The following is a 7,885-nucleotide window of genomic DNA, read 5'->3' as shown; positions in this document are numbered from 1 at the left end:
ATATAAAGTTTGCAAGTCCAATGGGCCTCTCTTTCCATTGATGGCCGACTAGGCCATCTTTCGATACATATGCAGCTAGAGACAAGAGCTCCGGGGGTTCTGGTTAGTACATCATGTTGTTCCAACAATAGGGTTATTTATTTTATATATGTGAGTACACTGTAGCTATCTTCAGACACCAGGAGAGGGCAAAAGGATCCCATTACAGATGGATGTAAGCCACCATATGGCTGCTGGGAATTGAACTCAGGACCTCAGGAACAGCAGCCAGTGCTCTTAACCTCTGAGCCATCTCTCCAGCCCAGGACAATTTAATTCTAAAGCACTTACCTTGTTTGTATCTGTTTCATTTAACATTTCAGACCCTTTGGAAACAACTGCATTGCACTAATCATCACTAAGACTTCTCCTTTCCCACCCCAACCTTGGCATTCCTAAGTTTCGTGTATACCCCAGCTGTCAGGACAAACCATTACGCATACTATTGCATTTTGTGACTATCCCAAAATAACACCATTATTTTGTCATTAACGAAATAACACCTGTTCCTTTAAATCAGTGTTTCTCGTGTCGTTAGAACCATGTCTGCCTAAGAGAGGACAGAGATTTGTTAGCTGGTAATGAGAAGGTAAGAATTATTTATTTGGAAATGAACATTTTTTTTTCTTTACCCCATCTCCTGCTGCCTGGAACCAATCTGTGTGCTCTGCTTGGAAAGACAATGATGGGCCATAGCAATTGTTTTTCCATGGTTCTGGCAACTGCGTGTGAGACCTGGAGGCGGAGAGTGATGGTTGCTGAAAGAGCATCTGCTTTATTGAAAATGCAGTTGAAGGCTTTACCGACAGGACTGCCTTGGAGACAGGGCAATTAAGACAGCGAGGTCTCACTTTGTAGTGCTCAGAGTCTGCTACAAGCATCATGGCTTTGGAATTGGGATGCTATCCTCACCGTGCTCAAAGCCAAATGCCTTTGAGGGCAGAGAAGGGGTAAAATTAGTGTGACATCTTGTGAAGAGGAGCTTTTATAAACTATCTTCAAAGGCACTTACAAGATACGACAGCCCTTTCTCCACACAGCTCAGGGATGCATTGATGTAAATAAATATAAAAATGGCTATTAAATTTCCATTCTGCTTCAGGCACATGGGTTTAATATTAATAATTAAGGAAGGAAAGCTGGCAAAACACATGTAAAACTTAGCCAAACCCCAAAATGCTTGAAAAATAAGTCAAGATTTTTCTGAAAACATAGACCACTACTGGGTTTGCCCATCCCTGGTGACAAGAAACTGAGAAACTGAAACTAACTCCATTTTACTCTTCTCCTCTGCCCCAGCAGATGCTGTAGTTCCCCCTGCCAAGGAACCAATGCACTGGCCTTCCGTGCCAAGAACAAAGCGTGGGTCTCCACATGGCCACCATTCTGGGGAGAGAGCATGCTCAGGTTCCACAGGGTAGAATGGTTTGCCCTCCACCCCCAAACCAGATGGTAGATTCTTAACCTTGTTCTTAAAGGGCAGATCAGCCCACACTATTGAGCTGAAATAATTACTGTCGATCCCAAAGGATCCTAGGTTTGTGTCTGACCTATCTTGGAGTCTGTTTGATGCCATTACAAGACCTGATGTAATTGTGGTATAAGATCGATATCCATTGCGGTCATGAAATCAACATAAGAAGGCTGGAAAGGGGACCAGGGTCACGGCTGGTTGGTTGAGAATGTAGAGGATAGGGTGTATGCTGTGAGTCCCTGCCAATTCTTAGCCATATCGGCTTGACAGGATTGTACAGCTGAAGTTTAGTGGTTGTGATGGTAAATAGGAACACAGAATTTATAAAATGTCTTCAGCTTCAGCTCACATTATGGTTTGAATCTGCAATGTCCTCCTGCGTGGATGCTGGACCCATAGCTGTTTTTGAGAAGCTGTTGTAGACCTTTAGGAGTTGAAATGTAGCTGACAGGTATAGTTCCCTGAGGAAAGGGGACTTCAAAAGTTATACCCAGCCTCTACTTCCTTCAGCTATGTCTCTTTCCTAGTCCACCATGATGAATAGCCTCTACTTTTACTGCAAGAAAAGCTGTGTCTTCACCACCACAATAGACCGAAACCCTTTAAAACTGTAGCCAAAATAAATATGTCATCCCTTAGGTTGTTTCTGTCAGGTATTCTGGTGACATGTGGCTACATACAAAAGGAATTATGATGCCATCTAATTTTCTTTCTTTTTTTTAAGATTTATTTATTCATTTAATGTATATGAATACACTGTTGCTGTGTTCAGACACACCAGAAGAGGGCATTAGATCCCATTACAGATGGTTGTGAGTCACCATGTGGTTGCTGGGAATTGAACTCAGGACCTCTGGAAGAGCAGTCAGTGCTCTTAACCACTGAGCCATTTCTCCAGCCCCCTAACTTTCTTCATAACTGAGTAAATACTGCTGTTCTTCAGATGAGGAAACTAACCCAGTGTGGTGTTGGGGAAATGAGGTGCCCGAGTCAGTAGTGGGTAAGGGGCAGCCAGGACTTAAACCTACTGTTCAGGACTCTGCCCACACTACTGTTGCTCAAGTAAGATAGAATGATTCAGAGGGAGGACTCAGCAGCTGGTAAGATGCTTGATGGACTTTCAGTGCTTAAACCTGTACTGACATGACCATATGACCATGACAGCACTCTCAGAGCTTCACTGCTAAGCCATGGCTCAGCGTCGCCTTCCACACAGTTGAATTTTCACTTTTTCACAGCACAGACCATGAGTTCCATGTGGAGATCTTGGACTCTCCTAATATATGGAGCCATTAGTCCTTCAGAGCTATCAAAAGCCATCTCTGGTAAAATGTCCCAAAATATCTTTTTGAGAACCAGAGCATCTGACTAACATGAGGATCTTGACTGACAAACAGAAATAAACACCGGAAGGCTTAACAAGCACGTGCAGTGCTTGCTTTTATTAATTAAAAGGTAGCCTGCCCTCGAGTTCAAACTGGTATGGATAAGCTAAGTTGTCAGTATACACACTCGTGTATACTGTGCAAATGAGTATGTGTTCCATTATGGTTCAAAATAAAAGTCTAGCGTTTCTTAAAGCACTTTGTTTTATATTAACTAAAAAAGCTAATTCCTTGCTAGTCCTTTGAGTAAGAAACATTTTTTTTCCTAATCCTTACCTAGAAGCCAAACCAACTGGTTCTGCTGATATCAGACGCAGCAATTTTATATAATCTGTAAGAAAGGGTTTTGCCCTTCACTCTTACATTCTGTGGAAATATTTGATTGAAAACCAACCAGGCCTATGGTTACTATCAATTCTAGTCCAAATAAAAGTATTAAAATCAGAAAGCCTCACAAGAAAGCAAACTCAGTGAAGTTTCCAGCTCATTTTTCCTTTTCTATGACAGAGGAATACACTCGATAGATTTATAGAGACAGAGGATATAGTGTATCTCTGCTACAGAAAGAGACAGAGGACATAGTGTATCTACCTCTGCTACAGAAAGAGACAGAGGACATAGTGTATCTACCTCTGCTACAGAAAGAGNAAAGAGACAGAGGACATAGTGTATCTACCTCTGCTACAGAAAGGGACAGAGGACATAGTGTATCTACCTCTGCTACAGAAAGAGACAGAGGACATGGTGTATCTACCTCTGCTACAGAAAGGGACAGAGGACATAGTGTATCTATCTCTGCTACAGAAAGGGTAGGGGTGTGGTTATTTGTTCTTTTTTTTTTTTTTTTAATGATTTACTTGTTGTTGGTTTTTGCCTTGTTGCTGTAGCTTTGTAAGAGGGTTGGCAGCCCTAGAACTGGAGTTGTAGACAGTTGTGAGTGGCTCTGTAGGTGCTGGGACTCTTCCGCTGGGAGAACCGCCAGAGCTCTTAAGCGATGAGCTTTCTGTCCAACTGGGTTCGTTTGATTTTCTGATTTCATACAGCAAGAGTAGCTAATTGGAAAAGCACTGAGGGCCTGAAGACTGTTCAGCAAGTGAAGCATTCGACACCGATGTAAGAAGAGCGTGGTTCATGTCTCCATGTCGAAGTGGGTGAGAATAATGGTGTACCTGGATCCCCAGGGACTGAACTCAGGTCATAAGACTTGGCAGCAAGTGTCTTTACTCACTCGGCTGCCTTGATGGCCCCAAACAGATACCATTATGTTATTTAACATATGGCTAAAGATTTTGCATAAACGAGCACTCACTAATACGTCGGGAGCACCACTCCAGCAGTGAGCAAAAATCATTTTGGGGGCCTAGCGGTTGCCTTTCTGCTGTTCTGAGACTTTCTGGAAACTGACAAGTGCGAGAGGAAACTGAAGGTAGACAGGGGAGGAGGCAGGAGAGGGAGAGAAGAAAAGGAGTCAGCAGGGCAAGAGTCATAAGACAAAAAAACAAACCAAGAAGAAAAACACCTTTGGGTCAAGGTAGAGTCCAACCTGAATCTAAGTCAGTTTTCCATCTAGAAGGGCCTTTAAGAGGTATTTTGACTCAGTAGTCACCATATTGTGCTTCTTCATGGAATTTTAAAATTAAGCACAGACACACACTGCTCAGTATGCTCCCAGGGGGCTGACATTTGGGACTTTTTTACAATAGTACGTGGAAAATAACGTTGATAATCCTATGTTGGCCTCCAAAATCATTCTAGAAATTGCATTGTTTGGTGAAACCCAGAAGTCTAGAGCCACTGGCCCAGCCCTTCTCTGGTCCTTTCCATCTTACTAAAGTAGCCTGTGATATGTCCAAGACTACTCAATTGGAAAGTTCCCTAGCAACTGAGACAGAAAACCCAGTCTCCAAATGTCTGGCTATGTCCAGTGTTGACTCACTGCCAGACGACCCATTTGCCTGACATTTTCAAGAGACTTGGACAGGAAGGTGGTGTGCCATGAGCACAGGCCAAGGCAAATCTGAAGACCAGGCCTCACATGACTGCGAATAGAAAATCATTAGCTCACTTCTCTGTATCATAAACTGACAAATTCAAATAAGGAGAGGGTTGGCTCAGAGGGGAAACATCAGGAAATGATTATTTAAGATTAAGAGTCTTGTTTCTAGACATATGTGGTAAAATATTGTCTGGATTAATTTTATTTGTTTCCTTTGATGAAGCCAAATTAACTTAAACCAACTGTTAGAAGAACTGCTGGTTATTAACACTACTGTCACATAGTCTAAAATATTCACCCTAGAGGCTTCTTGTTTAAAAATTCCAAAGTGCCTTTAATAATTAAAAATCACCTAATGACTGCATTCATTAGGATTACATCCTGGTAGGTTCTAAAACATAAGAGAAATTTTGAACAGAAAAATTGCTACCCAGTTCCTCTCCTCTCTTCCATTTTCTCAAGGAAGAAGGGAGCATTTCAAAGTCATGGATTCCAACTGAACAGCAAAAAAATTTACAAAAGTAGGCTAGGGATGCTCTCAAGGGCAGCTTCCATAAGCTCTAGAAAGTAGCATTTCCCTGAACTACAGAAGCCGAGAGCTGCCATCTCAGGAGAAGGAGCACTAAGACTTTGGCCAGGTTACGTTCCATGGCCATTGCTGATAGCACACTATTTCCGAGTGTGATGTGATCATGTTTCTGGCTGACATTAGCAGTTAAATCTGTACATGGTGGAAAGACAGCTGCTGTCACTAATGTCAAGGAGTGTCATCTAATTTGTGGAGGCAAATTTGCCTCCATTGTGACATCCACTTTCTCTGCCCCTGACACCAGAACTCTTATGTTTAGGTCTTTGGACTTAAACCAGCAGTGACACCATCAGCTCCCTGGTCCTCAAGCATTCAGGCTTGTTCTAGAACCACAACAGCAGCTCCTTCAGCTCTCCAACCTGCAGACAGCAGAGCCTCGAAGCCTCCACCAGCTAATCCCTCTTAAGAAATTCATTGTTATACCTTTCTGGTCCCTACTCCTTCTGTTAGTCCAACCTAGCCCTCTAATCCGATGACTTATGTGAGTCACGTTCAGGCAGCATCACCCTGCTAACACCCTTAACAGGCAGATTGTGTGTGGACACACACACATGCTTTTCCTTATATCCTCTTTCGTACCCTCATTTCCCTTTATAAAAACTCTTGGCCCCCAAGTCACATTGGACAACGTGTGCACATAACAGCTGTCAATCACACACAGAGGGATTAGCTGGTGTGCGCAATATGTTGCAATAGCATGTTCATCTGGAAACAAGGTACCACTTAAGAAGTAAAGGACCCTGCTTGGGCAAAGGGAATCTTTTTACCTCTCGGTAGCTTTGTGACCCCAGCTGGTATTCACCACTCCTAGCCTCTGTTTTCTCATCTATAAACAAGCAGATGCAGCACACAAGTTCTGGTAAGTTCCCCTGCAGCCTTAACAGTCAAGCTCTATACAAGTACAAATGACTTCATAACCACCAACAACAAAAACTAAACATGTGTGCCCCAGCCGGAGGGTTAGCAGAATCTGTGGCCGACTGTAGCCAAACTTAGACTTTAATGTGGGGTTCCTTTTACAGTTGGTTTTGGAATATAATCAAAACCCAAAAGGAAGTTAGATTCCAATCCCTAAGTAGGTCCAGCCATCATTTTTTTTTAAAGTACAAAAGATAAATTTGCAAGCCTCAAGGGTAGAGGGAGATATGATGGCTGTACCAGCAAAAAGGCCACACGGGACTGGTTAAAGAGGCAAAACCCTAATGCCAGGTTCTGAGATGCCAGCCAATTACACAGCCAGACCTCCAGGGGACACCCAGACCAGGCTCCAGCTTCCTCGTGGACACTAGTGGCTTCCATGCTACATACAGCCATTCAGAGCCAGGGCACACAGGCCCTGGGCTACGCAGCCTCTGCCTTATGCTATAAAAAGCAAGCTGGCCCCAGACCAACCAGAAGCATCAGCATTTATCAGAGCACTGATGGGCTTTCAGACGCAGAAAAGTCTTGTTCTCTGAATGGGGGCCAGGAGGATCAGGTCTTTAAACAATATGGCACAGCTTGAGGGCCTGCCTGGGGTGGCTGGGAATTAAAATAATCAAAACCAATGGTACTAATGCGCCCAGGAAGCAGTTCTACAATGCAGATCCCCCACTCAGTAGTTAGCCCACTAATGACATTAGCTGGTATGAAATACAAATAGGAGAAAAACAATCTAAGCCAATTATACTGATTATGCCGCTGACATCAAAAGGTACAGCAGATGAAGCTGAATTTCCATATATTAATATTTAAGCCAGTATCCACTGCAAAGTAACACACATAATGAAGGCCCACTAGATTTCAGTACACACTTAAAATCTTTAATCAAGCAAAAAAAAAAAAAAAAAAACAATTTTCTAAATGATAATTAGCAGTAATCATGTTCTTTAAGTGCAGAGTATTATAAAGTACAAACTGAATTTTTTTTAAAAATGTGAATAGCAAAATTCCTTGTACTGGCAGTAACATGACAGATGTAAGGGCAGAGGCTCCCAGCTCTGATTTAAGTGCATCTCCAGTCAAGAGAACAGTTGCATCCGTGATTGGGATGATCAAAAAGCGCATTGCCGGTTATCAAAGACGGTCTTGACTAGGTGGAGTGCTCTACTTGAGGGAGAGGAGGGAGGAGTCAAGAGAAGGAGGAGGCAATAGAAGTGGGAGGAGGGCTTAACCCCTTTCTTCCTAAGGTATTTTGCTGAAACAAAGTACAGGTCTAGCCAAGCCTTGAGCTGGCGTTGCTTTTTATCGCTCGGTGGGTATAGCAGCCGTGCAAATGCCGTCCACATGGGGCAAGACGAAATTCCTGCCAAGTGAGTGAGGAGAAATGCGAGCCCCATTTGCTTTACTGCCCATGCTCCTGTGAGGAGTTGCATAAAGGGAGAAAGTAGCTAATTAAAGTAACAACATAGACCCCACTCCGG

This window comes from Mus caroli, chromosome 13, assembly GCF_900094665.2.
Source record: "Mus caroli chromosome 13, CAROLI_EIJ_v1.1, whole genome shotgun sequence".
Lineage (NCBI taxonomy): Eukaryota > Metazoa > Chordata > Mammalia > Rodentia > Muridae > Mus > Mus caroli.
Note: the sequence above shows the minus strand (reverse complement) of the source record.